Source organism: Crotalus tigris, unplaced genomic scaffold (assembly GCF_016545835.1).
Source record: "Crotalus tigris isolate CLP2741 ecotype Arizona unplaced genomic scaffold, ASM1654583v1 scf7180000020888.614114, whole genome shotgun sequence".
Taxonomy (NCBI): Eukaryota; Metazoa; Chordata; class Lepidosauria; order Squamata; family Viperidae; genus Crotalus; species Crotalus tigris.
Genome location: NW_024098239.1, coordinates 146,880 through 173,644, shown reverse-complemented (window position 1 = coordinate 173,644; position 26,765 = coordinate 146,880). Strand labels below are relative to the sequence as shown.

At 49.8% G+C, this 26,765-nt stretch overlaps 1 protein-coding gene across 6 annotated transcripts in view; it reads left to right on the top strand.

Moving 5' to 3' along the window:
* Positions 1–215: 215 nt before the first annotated feature.
* The window catches only part of SEMA4A (semaphorin 4A), a 59,095-nt gene continuing 32,545 nt past the window's right edge, over positions 216–26,765 (top strand). The window contains exons 1-2 of one of the 6 annotated variants that reach the window (XM_039368636.1): positions 216–331; positions 19,392–19,483. The gene's annotated coding sequence lies outside the window, so the exon portion shown is untranslated. Of the gene's footprint in view, positions 332–826; positions 956–8,408; positions 8,592–19,326; positions 19,484–21,008; positions 21,132–26,765 lie in introns of those variants that run through there. The other 5 variants (XM_039368638.1, XM_039368639.1, XM_039368637.1 and 2 more) reach the window with 5 other exon arrangements.

Sequence of the window (26,765 nt, the reverse complement as noted above, 5' to 3'; positions counted from 1 at the left end):
CACAAAAACCCAGGCCCGTCGGAACGCAAACTTTCGATCAGCCAAAATGGGCTTCTATGGAGGGGCAATAATGCGCTGCTGCCCCCCCCCCCGCGCCCTCCGCCCTCCGCCCTACTTTCCATTTCAAGGAAGTCTAAACGTTCAAAGGGTCTCCCGGGTATTTCCCACCAGTGGCCACTAGAGGGCAGGAGCTGCCCATTCTGCACTCGGGGGCGTCTCCTGGAGACAACTGGTTTTAAGAGCGAGAAAAAAGGGAAAGACTCGTTGAGGTCCCCAAGTCTTGAAGCTGCCGCCTGGGGAATCCTGGGATTTGAAGTCCATCCCTGTGAAGGTTAGTCTGAAGTTTGAGGTTTGGTTGGGGCCAAGCGGAGCCCCGCGCTTCCCTCGAGGGCGTCGGTCCCACCTGCCGGATGGGGGCGGGGCGGGGCGGGAGGGGGGAGAGGCGCCTCGGGCGCCCACCGGGGTCCGGAAAGGGCGGGGGGGGCCCGCTCCGGACTCGCCCCTTGGAAAGACCGCCAGACGCCCCCAGCGCCGCCAGAGCCTGGGCAGCTCCGCTCCTTCGCCGTGCCGGACGCCGGGCGGGCTGAGGGCGCAGCGAGCGCGCGGGGCTGCCGGACCCTGCAGCCGCGGGAGGGGGGCGGGCTGCGGGGCTGCTTTCCGCGGGTTGCCAGCCTGGCCGGACCCCTCCAGGCCCCCTGCGCCCCAGGACGGCGCCCCCGGCTGGGCAGGAGCGCCCGGCGGCTCCGGCGGGGCGTCGCAGCCCGAAGGGGAAGCCGCCCCCTCCCCCCTGCCCTGGCCAGGGAGCTCACGCGGCGGCGGCGAGAGCGGCGCGGCTGCCCCGGAGGGTCTCCCGGCCGGGAAGCGGCGCGAGGAGAAGGGGGCCGCGGAAGGGCCGGGCCGCCCGGGTGCACGGCAGCCGGCCACGGGGCGCGAAGGAGCCGGAGACCGTCCGCAGGTGGGGCGGGCGGCGAGGTCGGGGCGGAGGGGCGGCGGGGGGCGAAGACTGGCCCGGCGCGGGCGACCGGACGAAGCAGCTCCTCCCGCCCGTCCCGTAGCCGGCTTGGGCCGTCGCTGGGAGGACGGGGCGCCCCCGACGCCGGCAACACCTGGCCCAGCCCGGCTCCCGCGGGGTCCCAGGCCGGAGCGCCGCTGCCCGACTTCAGCACGGAGCCGTCGAGGCGAGGCTGAGCAGCCGCGGGGCTCCCTAGCAGCCTGCCCGGCGGATGCGCCAAAGCCCCCGGCTGCCCCGGGCTCGGCCCCTCGTGCGGACGCGCGGAGCGGGACGGCGGGCGGCGATTCTCCGCGGGGAAGGGTCCGCGGAGCCTCCGCAATCCCTTTCCTGGCCAGAAGCGCTGTTTTGGGGTGTCTTTGGAGGGGGCGCGTTTTCCCAGAAGAGTCCCTCAACTGCCCGAATCGGTGGTGTGGAAAATGGCCATAATTCTCCGAACTTCAAACTGTCTCTATTATAAGTCAAGGACTACCTGTATTTATTTGATCCCCCCCTCTTTATTAGTTTATAAATAACTTGATAACTTCAGCTAGAGCATCTTCCTGACCCAGACCCGACTCTGTCACCGTTCTTGTCCCAGAAAAAATAAATTTGCAGAATTCTGGCCTCTTCCACGTTTTGAGCAACAGCTCCCCAGCCCTCTTGCTATCCTTGACAGAGTTCCAGAGAGTTAATTTTCTTTATTTATGTGTAGAATTTATCTACTGCTCAGTCCTTATGGACCCCAGGTAGTTCGTGCTAAACTCTGGTTTTTTATGTAATGAAAGGGAAACATGCAGAGGAGTTAACGTTAATTGCAATTCATCAATTCAAGGTAAATTCACATATTGAATGAATAGAAGTGGCGCCCTCAGTCCAGTTGCCTGATCTCACAAGAGCCAGCCAGCTGCCTAAGGGAGCCCACTGCTCTCCCAGCAGGGGAGGGGGTCTCTTTCTGAGGCAGCCCCACCACCCTCAAGGCTAAAAACCATGGATCCCCATGAATCCGTCAGGTCCGTCTTTGAAGCCAGCCAAGCTGGTAGCAGCCACCACCTCCCCTCACCCATCCCAAGACTGAATTGCTTGGATATTTCCTTTTTGTCTCCCCTGATTCTCCCAGGATCCAGTTTCATTGGGTGACCTTTGCTTCTGGCCTTGCCAGAATAGCTCCTCCTTGCCCCGTCCGTCTACATCAGGGGTAATTTTATACACCTCAATCACCTCCCTCTTGTTCCTCTCCTGTCTGGACTAAAAAGCTCAAGAGCCACAGACTTTGCTCCCAGGGAACTGCTGCAGCCTCTGGATCATCTTAGTGATCTGGAGTGGTCTAGTTCTCTGCCCTAAAACCCCCTTGCTTTGGGGCGCCCCTCCCTCCCTCCCTCCCTCCCTCTCTCCCAGAGGCTTTCTCTAGCTCTCATGGCCAGTCAGAAGCGCAGCAGCGGCCTTGGCACACCAGACTGGTCTAATCCAGAATCCTCTTTGCAACGAGGTACAGCTGGATGCCACGATCTGCATGTTCAGAGATACTGCTGCCATTTCTGCTTACATCCCCTGGCAAATAGTGTCTTACAGAGTCTTCTCGCCACCAGTTTCAAAGCTATCTTGTGGTAGGGAGTTCCGTAGGTTCAGCACACACAAGAATGGCCTCTTGTTAGTCCAGAGGCCTTTCATCAAGGACAGCTTTGTTATTAGCCCGGATCCGGATCCTTCATCTTGAGCATTGCCTGATCCCTTTGCAGACCAAGAAAGTTGATCAACTGATTGACAAGAAGGAGCAGGGCTCCCCCCTCCACCCGTGGCAGTTGGCACCCTGGCAACTTGTTCCTGGGCTGAGGGTACTTAATGCACACGAGGAATCCCGATTCACTGAATCTGAACCCAGGCCCCGGGGAGGTTCTGAATGCCCAGATGCTGCCATGAAAGCCCCAAGGTGAACGGTTGCAAAGCCCTCATTCTGCAATACAGAATGACCAGTTGCTTAGCAACCATTCAAAGTTACGACAGATCTCCCCCAGGTGCTTATGGCCCGGTTCTGAAGTTCTGACAGCCCTCCCTGGGTCACGTGATCACATGCTGGGCCCTCAGCAGCTATCTGACGGTCAGGGCTATTTGTGGTGTCCCGTGTTCATGGGACTGCGTTCTGTCAGGTTTTTGCCAAAAAACAGCGTTTACTTCCAGTTTCCAGCAAAACCAGTCCAAAGTGAACAATGGATTCTCTTTATGGCTGTGGTGTTCGCTTTACGACTGCTGAAAAAAAGTTGTAAAATCTTTTGTAACCCGCTTTAGAACAGTCACACCTTATGACTGTAATGGGTAGGCTCCATTACGGTTGTAAGTCGAGGACTCCCTGTATCACCACCCAGTTCCCGGCAGGGCTTCTTCCGAATCCTTGTGCTCAAACCAGAAGGATTAACCGAGGTTTGCAGAGAACAGAAAATACACTTTTGGCAAGGTCAGGTTGAGACAGCCTGGTCAGTTGCACTGTGCCACTCTGGATGCCAGAGAGGGGTGGGGGGAAGATGGGCAGAAACAAGGCCAGGAGCCTCTGGCCCTGGGTTCAATCCTGCTTCAAAGCAAAAACAGGCGGGGGGGGGGGGAGAGAGAGAGAGAGAGAGAGAGAGAGATTGAAGAAGGGGGCGCTTGTTTGCATTCAGCTGGTGTGTCACGCAAATTGGGGAGGGGTCGGGAGAAAAGTGCTGCTCCAGGTGTTGGTCACCTGAGGTTGGGGAGGAAGAGAGCCAGAGGTGAACCAAGGTGCAGAAATTAGAGGTAGAAGTTGAGCCCCCCCAGATGTTGGACCTGCCCATCGTCTTCCACTGGGCGGAATTTCATGGTTTGCAGAAATTCTGGGGCCGGAGCGAATCCACCTCTGGGAAGGGAGAGCTTGCGGGGAAGTTGCAAAACGTGGAGCAGAGACATCTGGGCTTTGGTTCTCGCCTGGCCCGGGTTCTTGTTGGCAGCAGCCGGGCTTTCCCTCCTCCCGCTCCTTCCCCCACCACGCCCCATCTCCACATCTGCTCCCCTCTGCCCCTCCCTCCCTCCCTCCCTCTTCTCCTCAAATGGGGCTTCCAAGCCTGTGGTCCTCCACAGAAGGAAGGCAGAGAATATGCCCGCCTAGGGTTCCTACACCCCAATTCACTAGCCTTCCCTTCTTGGGCTTTCCAGGAAATGGCACTTGGCAAGAAGTGACAGATTTACAATATTTTCCCCTAAGCTTCGCCTCTTTGATTTCAGGGATGAGCAGGAAGTAACCATTAAAAGGGAAGAGGAAACAATTAAATAGTTCAGAACTGGGGAAAAAAAGTTTCCTGGGGTTGCATCTTACTTGCTGATTTATTTGACATAATACGCACAATGAATAATCAGAAATGCTGGACTAGAAGAAGAAGTAGGAATTGGAATTAAAATTGCTAGGAAATTCATCAACCATCTCAGATGGGAGAATGCTCCCATTTTGAGGGCTGGAAGTGAAGAATTACAGAATAATAAGAGTTGGAAGGGAGCTTGGAGGTCTGTTCAAGCAGGAGACCCCATACCATTCCAGACAAAGGGCTGTCCAATCTCTTATTAAAAACTTCCAGTGTTGGAGCACCCACATCTGGAGGAAAAGCGTTCCACTCATTTTAATTGTTGTGTCAGGAAATTTCTCCTTAGTTTTAGATTGCTTCTCTCTTTATTTTCCATCTGTTACTACTTCTCCTGCCCTCAGGCGCACTTACGAAAGACTTAAGGAAACTGATTGAAGGTGAAAGAACTGAGATAGATGACAGACAGACAGACAGACAGACAGACAGAGAGCAACAGGCAATGCAAGGAGATGGAGAAGTTGAAGCAGTTTCAGCCCAGAGATGGAACTGAAGGGAGGAAGGGAGCCACATCTGCTCCTTGGGAGAGGACCTAAACGGACTGACTGGCAGAGCAGAGACCTCGCTCTGCTCCGGAGGTCCTTCTCTTCCAGACCCTGTAAGTTTTCCATTTGCAATTTGTGACCCGAAAGATGGGCTGTGAGAAAGGCAGAAGGAAGAAGCATGGAGGCTTCCGAATTGGGGTGCCAAAGAACATGGTGGAGAAGAGCCTCCAGCTCAAGAACAGGAACGCCTCCAACAGCAGAGGGAAGAGAAGCAGCTGCTCCCTGGAAGTCCAAGAAGGAGGGCCGGGTTTGGGGGTTCTGGGGAGGCATGGAGGGCAGACAGAGGGCAAGGCGCCTGGTTCCTCACCCAGGACTTGCCAGGAGCTCACAGGAACTTAGGCAGTGGGACTGAGAGACCATCCAGGAAGGGATCCCCTCTGACAGGTCACAAACACTTGGAAATAACCGAATTTGTTTCCCATGTGGAATTAATTTGCTTGTGTAAGAGAATTAATCCATCACAGGAACCTTGCCGTGCAGCCCAAAGGGATGTAACGGACGCAGGCTGCTGTTCTCCGGAATCAGCTGGGCCTGAGAACCAACAGCCCCTTTCTTTGGGGTTTCCTCTTTCCAGCTCAGATTTTTCTTTCCTGCATTTGCTCCCCAACTTTTCTGGAGGGAAAGGAAGCAGGCAGCTGCTCTGCCAGGCCAGATGGGGGGTCAAGAGGCAAAGTGGGAGGCTGGGTTGAACTGGGTGGCTTCCAGGCTGAGAGGCTCCTGCTGAAGGAGAAGGAGAGGAGGAGGAGGCCCCTGCCCCATTCCTGGGGAGGGGAGGGTGGGGAACATCCTTCCAGATGGGGTAAAAGCTGCCCCTGAAGAGAAAACCCGCAGAGAGGAGCCAGCGGGGGGTGGTGGTGGTGGTGGTGGTGGTGCAGCATGGCCTCATCCCACAGACAGACTTTGATTTCTCTTTGCAAAGAATCTTTTGGAAGCCTTTCTTTCCTTGCCCAAGAAGCGGGCGAGAAGGACAGCTTTCTCGTTTTCCCGCAGTTGGCATGTGTCCCTGGGAAGGAGAAGCAGGTGATAAGCGCATCACTTTCCTGCTTAACTCAAGCAGTTGATGTGGCTGTGCAACTTCACTCTTTGTGCATCGCCTTAAAAGCACAAATACGTGGCTGGTGTGACATGTTGCTGAGCGAATATTTTTGGGTCAACTTGCAGGTGCTCTGCAGGTTGAAGCGATGCCCCCCTCTTGCGGTTGGGGGGAAACTGACCCATTGTGAGGACCTGTCTAATGTGAGGACCCACCCCACTTTGCATCTTAAGAAGACAGAACTCTTGGAATAATTCTTCCAACAGGAATCCTTTATTAAGAGAAAATGGTTGCAGGCATGCTAGACAGGACTTGGGGTTCAAGCTCTCCCATTCAAGGTTTTAAGGGGTTCCCCAGTAGTCCCACCCAATCAACCCCCCTTCCAGTGATAGTTTCAAGTATCACAATTCCATCCCCTTTCTTCTTCCGTCTGGATGGAGACTTCAGATAACTACATGAAAGGCAATTACTCTTCTTTGATATGTTAAAGCTTAGAGGCCACAATAAACACACATTCAGTCCTTTGAAGTGTGCTGAAGGAAGTGAGGGCCATAAAGCCCCTTTGCTCTCCCCCTTTTCTCCCTCTTATGGCAGAATCCAGAGAAGGCAGAATTGGGAGTTTCTATGTTTGATAATTAAAGATGAAATATAATTGGATTCTGACACCCATCATGACTGAGCTGAAAGGATTTGGCTCCTCACTTGCTCTGGGTTGTGCTTGGGGGTATTTTCCTATCTGCCTTGTGAATTCAGGCCTCACAGTTTACTATTTGGCTTTCATCTGGCTACAACCCAGGCCACATTTACATAGATAATTGGGTTAATTATCCTTGCCCTGAAGGTGTCTGCTTTTCTCCATAATTTCGCAGTTTTCTAATGAATCTCTCTCGAGTTGTGCTGTTGACGGAGGAGACTTTTTCCTTGTGGAAATTAGGAAATGTTCACACTATTTCCTTTTCTTTGTTTTTGATCTTGGGCCTGTGCTTTCTTTGCATTTTTGTTTTGGGCTTCATCAAAAAAAGGGAAGAATATAGTGAAGATAAACAGCCCACAGGAGGTTGTGGTGTCTGGAGGCGCTCCCAGGGTGGAATGAAAGGCGGGTTGTGCACAATGGAGACAGGCATTTGTATGTGCACTAAGCACCGCAGTGGCTTTCTCACTAGGGGCCACCCATGGAAATAGCTCTGAAATTCTCTTCTCTTTGGAAAACCACTTAGAAAGTTTTCAAAATTAATTTTTAGAACTGGTTTTCAAAAATAGACTGGACAACCTTTTGACCGGGATGGTGTAAGGTCTCTTGCCTTGAGCAGGGGGTTGGACTACAGGGGGGGAGAGGCAACCTTGGCTCTTTTATGACTCGTGGACTTCTCAGGAATTCTGGGAATTGAAGTCCACGAGTCATAAAAGAGCCAAGGTTGCCTACCCCGGTCCCTTCTAGCCATAGATTCTGTGTTCCAAATGAAAATTACTTCAGGGTGCTGAAGGGCTCGCTACTGGCTGTAGGATCCCCCCTCCCACCAGAATGGCAGACTCCGAAAAGCTACATAGCCAAAGAAAGAAACAACAAAGATTATTAGGGGACTGGAGGCTACTGGAATTGGGCATGTCTAGGACGAGGGGGGACATGATAGCAGTGTTCCAATATCTCAGGGGCTGCCACAAAGAAGAGGGAGTCAAGCTATTCTCCAAGGCACCTGAAGGCAAAGAGAGAAGCAACCTAGAACTAAGAAGAAACAAAATTAACCAGTGGAACAACCTGCCTCCAGAAGTGGTGAATGCTCCAACACTGGAAGTTTTTAAGAGACTGGACAGCCATTTGTCTGAAATGGTATAGGGTTTTCTGCCTGAGCAGGGGGTTGGACTAGATGACCTCCAAGGTCCCTTCCAACTTTATTATTATTATTATTATTATTATTATTATTATTACTACTATTACTACTACTACTACTACTACTACTACTACTACTACTACTATTACATTGGGGGGAGGTATCTGACAAAATGGTTAGGAACAAAAAATGGGATTTTTTTTTTCTCGTGGCACATACTTCTGTGAAATAATCACCAATTAGAGCTAGCCAGCACTCCATACTGTACTGCCAAGGATCACAGATCGGGATGTGATTAGGGCAGTGTTTGTCAACCTTGGCTAATTGGACTTCTGGGAGTGTGGACTTCAACTCCCAGAATTCCCCAGCCAGCATAGCCAGCCCCCATTCCCCATGCTGGCTGGAGAATTCTGGGAGTTGAAGTCCACACAATGAAAAGGGGATGGGATTGAGAAACACCGGGTTAGGGTTTACCTAACCATGGTTAATTGTGATTAGCTGAGAGCAGAGGCTTCCTGACCTCCCTGCTCTGTTCCTTATTGGCCAGACAGGCCACAGTAGGAGGGCTGCTTTGACCAATCAGAGTTTGGAAGTGTCCTTGGCTGCTCCCTTCATTCTGCGGGGGCCTCTCTTTCTCTTCATCTCTTTTTCTTGGAAGAATGAAGAGGCAAAAACCTGTTTGTCCCATGCAGTTAAGTGGATCCATTTTAACTATTTTAGCCAGTTGTGGGTTGCATGTAACCCTCTTTCTCGTGATATATGAAAATCTTCGTTGCCCCAAGCTCCTTGCTTGGACTCCGAGCCAGTAGAGGGCTTCCTGGCACTCCTCCAGTGAGTATTGGGTATTGTAGTCCAGATTCTCTTTGCAGTAATCAAAACATACAGGTAGTTCTCAACATACAACCATTCGTTTAGCGACCGTTTGTAGTTATGTCACTGAAGTAAGTGGTTTACGACCAGTTTTTGCACTTATGACCGTCACAATCATGGTCAAAATCTAGATGCTTGGCAACCAGCAAGATTATTTATTTTGTATGGCAAGTATTTATGACCCTTGATGGCCTTCCCACAAGCAAAGTACTTAACGACCGTGTGATTCGTTTGGCAGCTGCAGTAATTTGCTTAACAACCACGTATCAAAGATCATGAAATCGGGCTCCACTTGTTTAGGGACCACCTTGCTTAGCAATGGAAATTTTAGTCCCGATTGTGGTCGTAAGCCGAGGACTCCTGTACCAGGCTTGCGTTACTGTGTTCTGTGAAGAACCAGGCAGCCATTTTCACCCCAAACCCGGCGGAATATTAGCAGCTGGGAGGGAAGCCGAGACGGTTTTCTTGGCCCTGGCTCCTCTCCCTCCAGGAGCCCAGAGTCGGGGGGGGGGGATCCCACGAGGGGGGATGGGGCCTTCGAGGTGCCTAGAATTCAAGGAACATCGGCCTGGGTAGCTAGTAAACTAACATGCATTTATCCAGGAGTTATAGAAGAAACCATTTTGGCTAATGCCCGGGCCAGCATGGTGGGGGCTGGAGTTTCCTCCGGGAGACGCTGCCTGGAAGAACATCTGGCTGCCAGCCGACATGGCGCGAGGCGGGTGAAGAATTAATGAGGTGCCTGCCGTGTCTTCCGGGGTGAGGAGGCCCCTTGTGGGAGGAGGAGGGCACCTCCCTGTCCTTCTGCTGGATGCCACATCTGGACAGGAGCCAGGTGATCCCCAGCCCGGATCCTCGGGATGATCTGGAAGGCAGAGGCTGGACCACTGCTGGAGGTAAAGCGTCGCCATGGCAACCCCAGGATGTTCCCTCAGCATAACTAGCAGGCGGTGGTGACAGGGATGGGCTCCTCGGACAACAACGGAGGGAGTTTCCTTCGCAGGGCTGTTGAGAGCCGGCTGGCTTCCCCCTCGCCCCCCCCCCCCGGGAGACGGCTGTGGCCACCCCTCCCGTCTCGTCCCCCCCCCATCCTATCAGCCCGGATCTGCATCCCACCCAGCTGCCAGGTACAGATTCTGTCTCTGCTTTTTAAATAGTTGCAATGAACAATGAAAGGAATTTGGCTGGTTGTGTTTTAGGACATGCGCTGGAGGCAGACAGAATTTTATTTTGTTGTTGTTGTTGTTGTTTTGAAGGGGTTTCCCAGCCATGAAATGTATCTTTGAGAGCACAAATGCGGGCTTTTTTGTTTGGGGGGGGGCATATCTGGAGCTTTGGAAATGAGTTACAATAGCCCGATGAGCAGGAATTCAAATGCACGTGTGTTTCTTTCCCACACCAGGGAGTTTCCCCACACATTAGTTTGGTTCTTAATTAAGACTGAGGCTCCTGTGTCTTTTGGGGATCGATCCTAGGTGGGTAGCCAGAGCTGAATCTGGAATGGCGGGGGGATAAAGGAAGAGGTGAGGAGCCACTGAATTTGGTAAAAATCCAGGGGGTGGGGTGGGATTGTGTGTGTGTGTTGCAAGACAGAGACGTTAATGAAATGCACTGATGCAACAGGGCGCCTCTCCCCAAATTCGGAGACGGGTATGAGGTCTTCTGCCTGATCTCCGCACCCTCCTCCCCTCTGAGAGCTGGAGACCAGAGGGGGAATTGTGGGGAAGGGGCAGCCCTGGCTGAGCCAGAGGCTTTGTCCAGTTGGGAATGGAGGAGTCCAGCTGTGCGGGGGGGGGGGGGGGAGAGGGCTGGCAGGGAAGGGCTGCCTTAATGTATGGAGAAGCCACTGTGCTTTGGGTTGGGGGGGCAAAGAGGCAGGGGAGGGGGGCTGGCCTAGAGGCAGACTGAAGTGGGCAGGGGCCATTAATAGGGTCCTGGGGTCAAGTGGTCAAGATCTTGAGCCCAAGTCAGATGATCAAGGGAGGGAGAGAGGGAAGAAGAAAGGAGAAAAGGAAGGAAGGAAGGAAGGAAGGAAGGGAAGAGATGAGGGAGGGAGGGAGGGAGGGAGGGAAGGAAGGAAGGAAGGAAGGGAAGAGATGAGGGAGGGAGGGAGGGAAGGAAGGAAGGAAGGAGGGAAAGAGATGAGGGAATGAGGGAGGGAGAGAGGGAAGAAGGAAAAATGGAAGGAAGGAAGGAAGGAAGGCAGGAAGGAAGGAAGGAAGGAAGGGAAGAGATGAGGGAATGAGGGAGGGAGGGAGGGAAGGAAGGAAGGAAGGAAGGAAGGAAGGAAGGAAGGAAGGAAGGAAGGAAGGAAGGAAGGAAGGAGGGAGGGAAAGAGATGAGGGAATGAGGAAGGGAAGGAAGGAAGACAGGTGGGTGGGTGTCCGTGAGGTCAGCAGTCAGTCCCTAGAGTTGCATCCATCCTTGATGCAGCTGCTGCTGGTCAGCCTTTGGCTGCCTCTGATCAGGGACTGTCTGGTGCTGCTCCTGGGGTTGAGATGGGAGGGCTGGAGAAATGAGGTCTGTCAGCAGCAGCTCCAGCCCCCCCCCCCCAAGACTTCCCCCTTCCTCTACTGTTGTGTGTGCCAGAAGAGGCAGTCTTTGCTTCCTCAATTTCATTTTTCAGTTTTGACAGTTTGAATTTTCGTCTGTCCCTTGTGCCGGCTCTCTCTCTGCATGCGTCGATCAGGAGATTTTCTTCTCGCCATGATTATATATATCTTAGGTATGTTACAAACAGCACATATATCAAAATGTCAATCACACAAAGCACTCTACAATACTAACCTTCCCCAGCCGGGCACTAACCAGAATGGCTGGACTACAAATCCCATCATGGAATGTCAGCAGTTGTGAGTGTGCAAAACGTCCCCTAGTGCTTTGGTATTTTCACTGCAATACTCAGATTTTTCAAATAACCTTTGCAGATTTTTTACCTTAAATGCCAGGCAGATTTATTCTTGTTTCGCACAATTTTATCCTTTACTCTCTTTTTTAAACCAGTTTTTCTAGCATCTGTCCCTCTAGTTAAAGCGTTTCTGCCCATCTTTCAGATAGCAGAAAACTTAACTGTTCAAAGTTACAACCACACTGGAAAAAGCCCTCCGACTTACAATTGCCACAGCGTCCCCAGAGTCGCGTGATCATCATTTGTGACCTTCCCACCCAGGAATGTTGCAGTGTTGGAATCTGGTATCGCTTAATAACTGCGGTGATTCACTTAACAACTATGGCAGGACTCGTAAAATGAGGCCTGACTCACTTAACGACCACCTTACTTAGCAACGGAAATTCTGTCCCAGCTTCCTCGCTTGTTCAGGATGGCTCCAAGCCGGCCTCCTCCAGGGGCCGAGAGGAGAGGGCAGCGGCTGCGGGCTGCTCTGAGCCGCTTCCTGGTCTGCACAGCATGCAGAGCGCTGCTAAAGCGGCTTTGGGTTATTGGAGGTCTTGTACCTGAAGACCCCAAGTCAGGAAAGGTGGGGTGTCTTGGCAGGCAGCGTGGAGTGTGAATGCAACCATTGTGTTTCACTAACCCAGGTTTTGGGGTTTTAATGTGGGGACACCTACAGGTAGACTTTGATTTACAGCCACAATTGAACAAACTTTCAGTTGCTAAGCAAGACAGGTGTTAAGTGAGTTTTGCCCCATTTTACGACCTATCTTGCCGCAGTTGTTGAGCAAATCACTGCAGTTGTTAAGTTAGTCACACAGTTGTTAAGTGAATCTGGCTTCCCCATGGACTTTGCTTGTCAAAAGGCTGCAAAAGGAGAATCACGTGACCCCGGGAGACACTGCGACCGTCATAAATGTGAGCTGGTTGCCAAGCCTCTGAATTTTGATCAGGTCATCACGGGGACGCTGCAACGGTTGTAAGTGTGAAAAACAGACACAAGTGCCTTTTTTCAGTGCTATTGTAACTTCGAATGGTCACTAAATGAACTGTTGTAAATTGAGGGCTGCCTGTACTGTTTCAGTAAACCCAGGTTTTGGAGACTAGCGTGTTGTGTGAACCCAGGTCCCATCAGCCACGTTGCCTGGAGGGCTGGTATTTGCAAAAACATCTCCAGGGTCCTGAAGTCAGAAGGCCGAAGCTGTGAAGGGATGGTCTGCTTTAATTCCCTCTGTTGTGGCAAAGTTCCAAGAGGCAACAATGGCTGCCTTTGTGTAGACGCCGTTTCTGAGCCAACGGCAAACAGCAGACTGTGAAATCTGCCTGGGATAACCTAGTTTCCTGCACTACCACAAGGAACTTTCTGTCTCTGTTCTGGGTCTCCTCAAAGCCCCCCCCCCAGGGCCCGGTGTTCCCTCTTGGGACAAGGCGCTCAGCCAGGCACATCCGTGTGGAGGGAAGCCGAGAGGGGCCGAGTGGATGGATCCACGCCAGAGCAAAATTTCTGCTGTCTTTCTTTCCCCTTTTCCCTTATTTCTCTCCCCCTCCCCACTTTCCCCTGGATGACCGGAATCTTTCCTATAACTTTTATTAAAGATTTTTTTCCAAAAGGAAGATTAAAAACTATGACAAACTAATATAAAATAAGAAAAGGAAAATCAAAGAAATCAAAGAGAAAGCTAAAAATGCAACAAAGGAAAAAATCACAAAGATCTTCTTCACAGCAGTTATAATCTTTTCTAATCACCAGAGCCATAAATTATAATTTCATTTTTTTTCTGTTTCTCCCTAAAATTCTGTAAGTGGTTGCCAGTCAGCAATAAACGTAGATGGCAAGTCCCCTTCTCTTCATTAGCCCCCCCCCATTGTGGATCAATGCTGAATCTTTCTATTTTCGTGCATACAATAATCTTGCTGCAGTAACCATGTATAGAAACAATCTTCCACAAATCTTCTCTAGATGACTATCCATAACTCCCACGAACAACAAAAATCTAGGGATTGCAAATTGGAATAGAGACAGTCCTCAATTTACGGTCATGCATTTAACAACAGTTTGGAGTTATATTGATGATCTATCGGTGGTATCCCTCCCTTGGTCACACAGTTTGGATGCCTGATAGTTAACTTGCCTAAGACTTCGATACTGGAATTTATGCCCCAAATAAGAACAAACTATTGCTTTATAAATGTCTCATGGGAGGTTAATAGGTTTTTCTCATGAAAATTGGTGTTTGATGACGGATTGGAATGGAGTGATCTCCCCACAACTGAACAGAACTTCTGAGAAAAATATTAAAATCACCCAAGGCAAATTAAAAAAATGTCTTTGATTTGGTGGGCAATTTAGGACCAGTTGAAACATGGAGACAAAAAAATGGCAATTCAAACCTACTTTTCTGAAAGACAAATATAGGTCTCTTTCAAGAACAGACCTGATTTGAATCTCAAAGACCTTGGCTACTAAGCTTTCTAAGGTAGATATATTACCTAAGATGTTTTTAGATCATAGTCCTGTAAGTTTGATTCGTAATAGGAAACCTAATTCTTTTAGATGGAAACTAAAGGGAAAGTTGCTAGAAAAAGAAGCAACAGTGGAGGATTCTAAAAAGAAAAGAATTTTTTGAAGATAAATAAGGTAAAGGCACTCATTTAAGGATGGTTTGGGATGCAAGTAACGCTCTTATTAGAGATTATTATACAACATAATAGTGAACTTAAAAAGAAGAGTCAAGAAAAGACACAAGCAATTTTGAGAAATCAAGAGAAAAGACAAAAAATGTTTCCAGAGAAGATAAATATTCCTCAACAAAGTTTTAAGAGAAATGAAAATAACCATTTATGTAAAGCAAAAAATGATTGATTTTGTAAATAAACTAGGGAAGTGGCTATCATATAAATTGCAAAAAGAAAAAGAAAAGAAAATATTGAAATTACAAGAGGGAGATACTATATTAATGGATAATTGGCAGGCGCAAACAACCAGATCCACATATCTAGAGATCAAACTAGCTATTTTATTGTTCTATGCCTATTTCACAGGAATCTTCTCAGACTGGCGGTTTGAATCTGGGCCAGATTAGATAAGATGCAAGATCCTCAGAGAGGGTTGGACCTTGCTCTCTTGTGCCTATGTAATGATTCCAGGCTAATTCCCCACTTGACTCCTTCCCCTGGCTTAGCCAATCTCTCTCCAACAAAATGCAGCCATAGAAAAAGCATTTCATTGATATTCCAATTTGTATAAAGGAGTGACATCTGTCTAGAGCAGTGGTTCTCAACCTTTTTAATGCTGCGACCCCCAACCGGTCGTAAGTCGAGGACTACTCAGCCGGTCGTAAGTCGAGGACTACTCAACGGGTGCAGCACCGTTTGCAGAATGGGACTTTTGGCGGGTTCAGCAGGGCAGAGACAGCCTGGACAATTCCTATTGGCTTTTGAAAGCCAATAGAATTAGACTCTTTTGAATAGAGTCTCTTCTATTGGCTTTCAAAAGCCAATAGAATAAAAGGGAGTAGCACAGCTAAGGAAAAGGGGGAAAAAATGGCGGACTGCGTTGTTTGGCGACCCCCGTGAAATGGTCGTTCGACCCCAAATGGGGTCCCGACCCACAGGTGGAGAACCACTGGTCTAGAGAAAAACAGATAGCTATCTAAGAAAACAAAAATTGCTGAGCATTACAGAGGAGCTGAGATAGTTTATGGGGAGTATATTCCTAATAGGTTAAGGACTTTTGCAGATGACCGCGTTGGGTTTGGAAAATCCTGTGCTGGCTGGGGAAATCTGGGATTTGAAGTCCACACATCTTCAAGTGGCCAAGGCTGCTTTGAAGGGAATTGAAAGATTAATGGGAAAATCAGAAGAATAGCAGGTTTCAAGATTAATAAACAGCAGACAACGGTGTTAACAAAAAATGTAAAATTAGAAGATCCAACAGCATTGATGAAGAAGACCTCCTGAAATTATTGTCCTATGGATTTCCCCTTGCATTTTAGCAGCTTTTACTCTTCCTGCTACAGTTTTCTCTTCCGTGCAAAGGAATGGAAAGTGGCAGCAAAGCACTCTTGCCTTTAAATCTGGAATTAATTTGAGAAACCTTCGAAGTCGGATCAAAATCCTGGAATGTGGAGGGGGAGGAACAGTTGGGAAATCTGGCTGACCCCCAAGCCACCATCACGTTGGTTCCTCCCTCTCTCCCATCCTCTCTTTAATGTGCACGGCATGGCTAAGAATTGCAAGTAAACAATACCGTAATTTATTAAAAGCCTGCGCACACACAAACGGGTGTTTCCAGATGGTGTATATGGCAGGGGAAGATCCAAATAGTGCATGGACCTTCCTGAGGATCGTCTCTGGTGCCAGCAGGTTGGAAAGATGACCTTCTGGCTTCCGGGAACTCTGCGTCTTTACTTCCCGACCTTCATTTGCAGCCTATTCCTTATTAGGCCTTTTTATTAGCACTTTGGACCCTTTTTATAGAAAATGGAAATAGAACATGCAGTTAACTTAATGGATTGCTGCTTCCCATGGGTCTCGGGTCTGTGGTTCCTGGGCAGGCAAGAAACTACAAGTAACTGGTCTTCTACTCCAACCCTCTGATCAATCAGGAGACCCCACACCAGTCTTTTCTTGAAAGCCTCCAGTGACGGAGCACCCACAACATCTGAAGGCAGAAGGAGAAAGGAGGAAGAGGAGGTGGTGGTGGTCTGTGGGCTCTTGGTGGTCTTTGAGCTTGGTTTTCATGCAGCTGTTTCGTGACCCAACTAGGTAACATCATCAGTGCTAGAAGGGTGTGGGGTTTGCTGTCGTTTAGATACTAGTGGCTTGCCCTGTTTGCTGGTGGGAATATTCCTGGTGATTCATAGAATCCTAAGGCTGGAAGGGACCTTGGAGGTCTTCTAGACCAGTGTTTCCCAAACTTGACAATTTTAAGGCATGTGGACTTCAACTCCCAGAATTCCACAGCCAGCGTTGCTGGCTGTGGAATTCTGGGAGTTGAAGTCCTCATGCCTTAAAATTGTCAAGTTTGGGAAAGAAACACTGTTCTAGACCAACCCCATCTCCAATCAGGAGTCGTTATACTGGCTGCATTGGTTGATAGTTCTCACTGTCAGAAGATTTCTCTTTATTTCCAGGTTGAGTCTCCCCTTGATCAGTTTCCATCTGTTTTTCCTTGTCTGGCCTTCAGGTGCTTTGGAGAATAAATTGAGCCCCTCTTCTCTGTGGCAGCCCCTGAGCAGTAAACTCTCTCTGGGCCTGGAGAAGCAGGGAGGGGGGTGGGGGCTCCGATGGCGGCTGCTACAGGTTTGGGCAATGGACAAAAGGGCCCGGAAGCCCTCAGAGTGGAGAGCGGCCTTCTTTATTGCACCTCCCTCCTCCTCATCGCAATTTGCTTACCCGCCGGGCACAAACAAAGAGCGGCTTGCAGCGCCAGCGGACTCAGAAACTCCCCATTGTTTGCAAAGGGAGGGGAGCTTAAGAACCAGGAGAGGCAGAAAGGAAAGTCGCGTGACAAAAAGAATTCCAGCTTTGGCAAATCCTAAGACATCTGCAAGGGGGCCAAAGCTGGATTGCCACAGTGGGCGGAGGGTGTGAAATTCCCTGGCTGAGCTTCAGGGGTTTTTTTAGTGCTCTTTATTTCTAAAAAATGCCCTTGGGTCCCACCCCACCAGGGCAGCTAATCTGGAAATGGCAAGGCTGCCCGCTGTGCATGATGGGCAGAGGAACGAACGACCTGGTGCCATGTAAGTTTGACAGGTTGGTAGGTAGGTAGGTAGGTAGAGGTAGAGGGATGAATAAGTAGAGATGGACAGACACAGAGAGAGGAGAATATTTGTAGCGCTAGATTGAAATGAGGGGTCCTCAGTGCTCTCTGAGCTTGGTTGTTTTCTTGCAGACATTTCATGGCCCAATTAGGTGACAACATCAGTGCTAGATGATGTACGAGCACTAATGATGTTACCTGTTTGGATAACAAAAGGTCTGCAAGAAAACAACCAAGCTCAGAGAGCAACAGATAGATAAATAGAGGGTGGATCAGTAAATACAGATGGAAGATGGATGGATGAGTAAAAAGATGAAAGATGGTTGGATGGACAGATAGATGAGTATGGATAGGTAGATAGATGGAAGATGGATGGATAGAAGATAGATGAAAGATAGATGGATGGACAGATAGACGGATAGATATACAGATGCAGAAAAATCCAGGATGTCAAAGGAGCTTGGAATCTGTTTGGAGATCTCCTATTGAAGTTGACCTTCTGGGTAGCAGAGGATGGAGTACACCCCTAGATCGTAGGGTCCCTAAGACTTGAGCTAGGGAAAGGGACAGAGAAGCAGATGCACCTGGAGCCACTTGAAGAAGACATGAGGTTGGGCTGGGCCGCTCCTGTTCTGGCCAAATCTTAGGAGATGACCAGGCTGGGTCCGAGGGAGGGAGGGAGGGAAGGGTCAAATGCGTCATCGGCCATGAGTCCCTTCATACCCACAAGAGATCTAAGTCCAGCCCACCTTGAGTTCTGTTGATTCTTACCTGCTGCCAGTTTGCTTTGACCAGATTCCAGTAGAGAGCCTGAGTTTGCAATCAGCCTTTATTTCATCTGAACTGACAGGCTGCTTTCAACCCCAGGCAGCTGAATGTGGCTTTAGGCTGCTGACCTGCATCTTCGGCATGAGAAGAAAGCAGCACCCCAGGAGGGCTCCTTTGGGGCACAGCTTGGGGGGGGGGAGTCCTTCCTGAAAACCAGGCTTCCTTCTGTGGCTGCTGCTGTTGGGTGCTGATGTCACAGATGAGGGGCTTAGTCACTTGGGCAGAGCTGGGGGGGGCATCTAGGGAGCAAAGGACCCCCAGCTCTTGACTGAGGGCAGGGAGAGGAAAGAGCTGGCCTGAGCTGGGGGTGCAGAGAAGGGACTCGGCGCCCTCAAGAGGGGCTCAGGAGGGGGTTCTTCAGCACAGAACAGGGTAGCTTCTGCCTTTGGGCCTGGCCTGACCCCAACCCAGCTCCCTCCAGCTGTGGGGGAACTGCATGTCCCCAGCCTGCCTGAGTAGAAGGTTTGGGAAGACCCTCCTCTGGCCATTGGGCTTTGTGCTTTGAAAACATTTGCCTCTGCATCTGCTCCCAGATGTGCGTGGTTGGTTGGGCTGAAAGTGCTTGAGGTCGACTCTGGTATCTGGGCAGCCTTCCCTCCGAGGGCCATGGGAAAGGGGCTTGTCAATTCTCCCACGATCAGATGGGGTGGGGAGGGGTCTCCCGGCTCCTTTCTTCCAGCCGCCCCAGGGAGGAGGGAACCCCCTCTGCATAAAGGGCAGCGGGATTTTCCTCAGGACGAGGGAAACTCCTAGGCAGGGAGCCTCCTGAGGGACAGATGTAGATTTCTTTATTTCTTTTATTTATCAAATTTATTTGCTGTCCATCTCATTGCAAAGCGACTCTGTTACTTCTTATTAGAGGTAGTCCTTGACTTACAACCACAGTGGGGATCAGAATTTCTGTTGCCAAGCAAAGCAGTCGTGGTGTGAATTTTATGACCCAACTATATGACCTTTTTTTGCGAAGAAGCTTCCCCCGCTGACTTTACTGGGATGTGGGAAGAGGGTGACCACGTGACCCCAGGATGCTGCTGCACCTGCCCCCAATACATGCCCCAATTCTGATCACGTGACCATGGGGAAATGCTACGATGGTTGTAACTGTGAAGACCAGTCATAAATCACCCTTTGCAGTGCAGTTGTAACTTTGAACAGTCACTAAATGAACGGTTGTAAATCGGGGACTGTAATTCATTTCTGTTTTTCTGACCTAGGGGACCAAAATCAAATGAAAAACTTAACAATGGAGATGACAAAGAAGCATCTTTCTCTCTCGCAGATCCCACTGAAGCGTTTTGGGCCTGTTTTGCCTCACCTCTGTCTCCCGGGGTCCCCACTGGATCGCTGACCTGGATGAACTGACCTTAAGAGGTGAATAAAACTGGGGGGGAGGGAGGAGAGGGAGAGGTTGCATTGAGGGGGGTCCTTGTCTTCTAAAGCAGGGATCCTCAACCTTGGCGACTTCAAGATTTGTGGACTTCAACTCCCAGAATTCCTCAGCCAGCAAAGCTGGGAATTGGATTCAATTCTGGGAATTGAAGTCCACAAGTCTTAAAGTCACCAAAGTTGAGGACCCCTGTTCTAAAGGATAATGAGCACTTTCATTTTCACTTCTAAGGGGGGTGGTGGACACAGAGGCTATGTACAAGTAGTTTTCCATTTGTGATCAAAATTGAGCCCCAAATTTCTGTTGCTAAGCGAGACAGTTAAGTGAGTTTGGCCACATTTTGCAACCTCTGTTCCTTGCCATAGTTGCTGAGTGGAATCACTGCAGTTGTGAAATTAGTCACACGGTTGCTAAGTCTGGCTTCCCCATTGACTTTGCTAGTCAGAAGGTCACAAAAGGGAATCACCTGATCCAGGACAGGGCGACCGTCATAAGTATGAATTAGCTGCCATCTGATCACATGACTAAGCGGATGCTGCAATGGTTGTAACTGGGTCATAAGTCACTTTTTCAGAGCTGTTGTAACTAAACAAAGGGTTTTAAGTTGAGGTCTACCTATATATATATATATATATATATATATATATATATATATATATATATATATATATATATATATATAGTATGTATGTATATATATGTAGGTCTTTGGTTGTTCGGGTTTTCTCCCGCGTAAAATTGGAAGTGTCTTGGTGACGCTTCGTGCTTTGAGCAGCAAAGTCTCAAATGGGACTTCGTCGAAACGTCACCAAGACACTTCCAATTTTACGCGGGAGAAAACCCGAACAACCAAAGACCTACATACAAATACCCGCGAAAACCTCAGAAAACATATATATTATATATATATATATATATATATATATATATATATATATATATACATACACACACACACACACAATAAATATGTGTGTGTGTGTGTGTGTGTGTGTGTGTGTGTGTGTGTGTGTGTGTGTGTGCATATGTAAAAAAATACGTTGGACAAATCTGCCCTGACGAAGCGGATGTGAAGCACGATGCTTGTGTGAGCCAGGATTACTCAGCCCTTCAAGGATGAGCTTCCTGCGCTGGATCTGTTGGATCCCTTTTGCTCCGTCCAGCCAGACCTTAGATGGGGGGGGGGGTACTTCAGTCTCCCCGGCAGCGCCCAGGACAACCCGAGGAGACCCGGGAGGTCTGGGTGGGCGTCTTCTCCTGTGGGGCTGCAGGGAAGGGGTGCCTGGGGGAGCCGTGGGGCTGCCCAGCCCTCCCCCCCTCCCCGGTGGGGTGCGCAGCCGAGAGCCTGCTGAAGACAGCCTGGATGTGTCTGTACTCGCCGCCGCCTCCCTCGCTTCACCCGGGCGAGGGCGGCAGGGAGGCTGGGTAGACTTTCAAGTTTGCTGGAAGCAGCCTGCTCTGCTCTCTTCGGCAGGGCCTCTGCCAGCCGGGCGGCTTTGGGGCCCAGAGCCCAGGACGTCTGTCTGCCGTGGGCTGCAGGGCTGTGGGGGCCTTGGCTCCCTCCCTCCCTCCCTCCCTCCCCACCGGGAGCCCTTCCTGCTCACTCAGAAAGATGCCCCCGAGGCCAGGCAGGTAACGTGGGCACCGGATGGGGAGAAGGGTGGCACAGTCCTGGTGGACGCTGTGGGACAGTGGGTGTGCTTTGGATCTTTTGAAGGGGGGCTCCAAGCAAGGAAAGGAAAATACGCCCGTGGGACCTGATCCGTGGCTCAAGGGGGGGAGGGACTCTGTGTCCTCCCTCGCCCTGTCTCTCTTTTCTTTCAAGCTCACCGGATGACTGTTTTGCTCGGAGGCTGGGTGCATTTTTGTACCCTCCGCTTTATGTAACTTTGACTAGCCTGCGTAGGTTTTGCGGAGTGGGTGCCCCGACGGGGGTTGCTTTGATGCCTTTTTGAGCACAATTTTCCACTTGACGTGTATTACTTATGAGGGTGACCTGCATGACAACAACTGGAGAACCGCAGTGGAAGTGAGGGAGGTTGAGGGGGCGGCTAAGGGGATGGGAGGTTGTCTGGACCAATGATGGGCTCCGTACAGGAAAGAGACGCTCGGTGACTGGAATAAAGATTATAAAGAAAATGTAAACAATATTGTAACCGTAAAGTGTTTATTTTATATTTATACTTACAACTGCTGTAAAAGGAAATAGAAAGTTGCTTCTTTATTATCTTTGCTCCTTGCTCCCTCCCTCCTTTTCTTTTCTTTCTCCATTTTAATTAGTACAATAGTAGAACTTAGATCATGTCCTCGCAGGGATCTTGTGATGGTCATAAGTGCGAGGACTGATCATGAGTTATTTCTTTCAGTGCTTTGAATGTAATTTTGAGCAGGCAGTAAATGAACGGTCGTAAGCCGAGGACTACCTCCCATTCCTTTACTGTGTCCCTCCCTCGAACCGGCTGAGATCCTTCTGGTTAACTCCAGTCCACCGACTGACTCTCCCCGGTGGGCCTCTCCCTGACCTCTCCCTCCAGAGCCTTGATAGAGATACTGCCGGCCAGGCCAGGGCTGGAGATGCTCGTGGTCCGGCTCTGGGCCTCTGACCCTGCCCAGCCTGGCACCGTTGATTGACACCCCTTTGAGCCCAGTTTTTAAGCCAGCTATTATTAATTAAGCCCACACTGAAATAGCTTATTACTCAGAATGTGACGGAATATTTTGTTGAAATCACTTCTCTAGCAAAACAGAAAGCAAGATATGTTTGAGCAAGATAGTTCCACTATCGATAAAGGAAATTACCCAAGAAAAAGCAAAATTAGTTTAAGCTGGCAAGTCCAGGCTGACTTCTGGCCGTGACTGCGTCACTTCCAAGTTATGCTTTGTTCCAAAATTTTCTCGGGTCTCCAGAGCAGACCGAGTGGTTTGCAGACAAGGGCACCTGCAAATGGGATGACCTCTTGTCTTAAATGGGATAGGACAGTGATGGCGAACCTTTTAGAGACCGAGTGCCCAAACTGCAACCCAAAACCCACTTATGTATCATCGGGTGCTGGATGGGTGTGGCCCATTGGGTGGGTGTGGCCCATTGGGTGGGTGTGGCTGCGGTGGTAACAGCAGATTGGGTGGGACTAAAAAGTTCAATCAATCAATTCCAACTTTGCAAGATCTTTTTTTTTTCCTGCGAGAAGTTGAAATTGACTGATTGATTGAACCTTTTTTTTGCACACGGCAACGGAGGTCTAAATCAAAGAGGTTTAATAAAATCCAGCTGAAGGCCTAGGACTGGGGCGATGGTGCGCGTGCCCACAGAGAGGGCTCTGAGTGCCGCCTGTGGCACGCGTGCCATAAGTTCGCCACCACGGCTTCCTGCTTGACCAGGAGGTTGGACTAGAAGACCTCCAAGGTCCCTTCCAACTCTATTATTCTGTTCTGTTCTGAGGAGGTCTGGTAGCCCCACTCCAGGGCATCTCAGTGAGGTTTTCCATGCAACCCACTGAAGTCAGTATTGACATGGCTGCCCATACGGCATTCTTGTACTTTATCCTGGAGAGCAATTGATTGGGAGAATGCAGGAAGACTGGAGAGACTGCTGAATGGAACCAGGGTGAGAGGAGAGGAGGGAAAAATCACGGAATTCACTGTCCCCCCATGTAGGCATCCGTGGGACCTCCGCCTCCCCGGGTGGGATGGGGGCCCCCACCTCAGCTAATTAAAGGTGACAGCAGGTGGACCATCCCATCTCCATTTCAGAGATTAAAAAAGTCAACACCAAACCACTCCCCAAACTATAAATAATCGCCCACCCCCTGAAGACATCCAGCACCTGGGTGTGAAGTCTTCTTGAATGGGGAGAGTAAAAAACAAAGGGGGGGGGCTGCTTTCTCCTCTGGGAACATGCGAATAAAGACTAGGTTAAGTGGTCTTCATGTCCTCACTTAAATCTCCTTCTGTCCTGGAAATTTAAATTCATTTCTTCACCATGTTGCTCTCGATCGTAAACTTCTGTTAGGAGCTTCATCCAACTTTCCACAATTTCCTGGTGGAATTATTTTGATTATCCTCACTGTCAGGAAGTTTCTCCTTAATTCCAGGTTGCTTCTCTCTTTGTTCAGTTTCTAACCATTGTTTTTCGTCCTTCCCTCTGGTGCTTTGGTGGCAGCCCCTCAGATACTGGAAGACTGCTATCATGTCTCCCCTGTTTCCTCTTTTCTTTAGACTAGCCAAACCCAAGTCCCGCAGCCGTTCTTCATATGTTTTGGTCTTCAGGCCTTTGTTCATCTTAGTTGCTCTTCTCTGAATTTTTTCCAAACTCTCAACATCTTTTTTGTAGTATGGTGACCAAAACTGGCTGCAGTATTCTAGGTGTGGTCTTACTAGGGTTTTATAAAGCGGTACTAATACTTCGCGTGATTTTGATTCTATGCCTCTGTTTATACAGCCCAGGATTTTGTTAGCTTTTTTGTTTGCTTCTGCACGCTGCTGGCTCATGGTCAAGTGACCGTCCCCTAGGACTCCAAGGTCCCTCTCACAGTTACTGCCTCCAAGCCAGGTCTCGCCCAATCTGAATTTGTGGTTTTTCCTGCCTAAGTGTAAGACTTTGCTTTTCTCCAGACTGAAACTCATTTTGTTGGATAGGGCCCATTAGTTGAGTTTGTCAAGATGTTTTTGGATCCTGAGTTTGATTTCTGGGGTGTTGGCTGTTCCTGACAGTTTGCCTTCTTCTGCCCGTTCTCCTCCTTTCGGGCAGAGATCAGAAGAGGTCCTCCTGGTACCCCGGGTGGCCTCATTGCTCCTGCAGCTCCATCCGACCTTGACCCTTCTCCCGGCCTCTGTTTTTTCTCCCTTGTCTGCTGCTCCGTTTTTGGCAGGTCCTTATTTGTCAACTCCCTTGATCTTGAATTCCTGTCACTTTCCCTGCCACGGGACCCCTCCTTATTGCTGCTACTCCAGCTGAGTAAACCTGTTTGTTGAAGGTCCAGGATAGGCCCTTGACGTGGTTCGGTTTCAGTTTCTCTTAAAATCAGGACCTGCTGCATGCCAGGACCATCTCCCTCCTCTCCCATTCATGTCTTCATCTACCTCTTCCATTGATTAGCTCTCAGGAAGGAGAGATTAGCCTTTTGTGCCTTTCTCCAAAGGAGGAAGTTACCAAGAATCGGAGTAATTAAAGTCACTGTGACTTCAAGCTTGACTGGAAGGTCTGCGGTTTGCAGGAGGACCTTAGGAAGACACCCAACCGCGTCTTCTCCTGAGCCGGGCAGGTGAGAAAAGACACTGTGGTGTCCCTCCATTCGTTTTCATCCAGATGTTGTCCATCACACGACCAGACTCCTTCCTTTGGGATTTTGGGGCAAAACTGAGTATTTTTAACCAGAGATTTCAACTCCTCCCTTGCTGATGGCCTCCAAGGCCCTTTCCAATTCTTGCTCTCTTGCTTCTGTTCCATCTGAGCAACTGGGTCCTTTGGTTGCTCCATTCCCACCCAGGGAGTGATCCACCAGGCCTCCTTTTCACCTCCAAGGCCCTACTAGCCTTTTCCTGCTAAGAGGGGAGCCCCTGTGGTTTACTTCCATGGCATGGCTGTAAGGCAATGATGTCAGTAACACGACTTAAATTTCCAGTTCTGAGTTTAACCCTTTTTTTCCGTCTCTCACGTACCAGAAGGATTGATAATTTGAGATGCTAGGGCTATCTCCAAAACTTTCAGGGGTGTTGTTTCTCCTCCTTAGAGGCCAAAGCACCCAGACCCCATTCAGTCTCCTTCGCCCAGCCCCTGGCAGATCCTTTACAAACCTGACTGGCTCTTTTTACCCACCGGCTTGACGTGGTCAAAGGCAGCCCTCTGCACCCCCCTCCCCAAAGTAGTCCTTGGATGGCCCTCGACTGACAACCACAACTGGGACCAGAACTTCTGTTGCTCAGCAAGGTGGTCAGTAAGTGAGTTGCACTCAATTTTATGACTTTTTTGCAGCGGTCATGAAGCAAATCGCTACGGTTGTTAAGTGAATCACACAGTCACTAAGTAAATCCAGCTTTGCCCATCAACTCGACTGGCTCACTAGGAGCCCCCTGAGAAGGCCACAGTTGTCGATTCTGTGAGCCCGGGATGCTGCGGCTGTCCTAAATAACTGCCGTGGTTCCCCAGTGCAGGAGCCACGAAACCGCCAGGATGGGGCCATGGTCAGAAGTGGGAGCGGCCATAAGTCCCTTTTTTCAGCATCTTCAAACAGTTGCTAAAAGAAGGGTCCTGAGTCAAGGGCGGCTTGTATTGGTAATCTACAATAAAAAGAAGATCTCTCTGTCATGTCGATGCAGTCCTTAACCTCTCCCGCGCGGTTTCCCTGGCCTCCTGCCTTTTCCACTCCTTTCTGCTCAGAGCAGGGGTGGCTTCTGGAGCCGTAATGAGCGATTCTGAAATGAATTTCTTCATAAACGGGCTTTGTCGTCATCCCTGAGATTTCCATGCCAGCAAAAACAGTTGCAGTCAGACCAGTTTTTTTTTTTTCCTTTTCTGAAGAAGGCAATAGAACCCTGTGCAGACCTGGAACAACTGATCCCAGATTCCTGGGGAATGCAGGTGTGATCTTCTGCATCAGGGATCTGTTTCTTCGACTTCTCTTCCTAACCATCTGCCAGCCACAGGCCTAGTTTGGATGCCTCCCCCCCCCCGGCCTTCCTACGCGCCTTTTCCCCGATTCTACCATGGCGGTCCATCTGTGTGGTGGTTTTGTGATTGCTAAACAGATGGCGGGAAAATATGGATAAGTTGGCTTCCACCTGTCTCCGAGCTCAGCTCTCACTGTGTGGATGCTTGAGAGATGCCAAATCAGACACAAATACACACCTGCTGTTCTGTCTGTTCTTGGAAAGGGCGGTGGGGATTTTGTACACGGGAGGGGGTTTCCTTCAAATAAAGATTTGGGGAACCTTACAGCCTCGGTTTTGTCCCTGTTTCTCTTCTTCAGTGTCTTAGACATCCTGATGCCTTTAAAGCAATGCTTCTCTTAAAGCAATTTCGGCCATTTTCAGATGTGTGGACTTCAACTCCCAGAATCCCCCAGCCATCTGAAGTCGATATCTGAAAATGGCTGAAATTGAGAAACAGTGCTCTAAAAACCACAGATGCCAACTACCATAAGCCCCGGCTACCGTGGAAGTGTGGCTCAGGCATCGTGGGAGTTGCAGTACCAAACTCCAGAAAGCACCCGTTTTTTTCCTGACTGAAATCGCTTAGAGCAGTGTTTCTCAACCTTGACCATTTTAAGG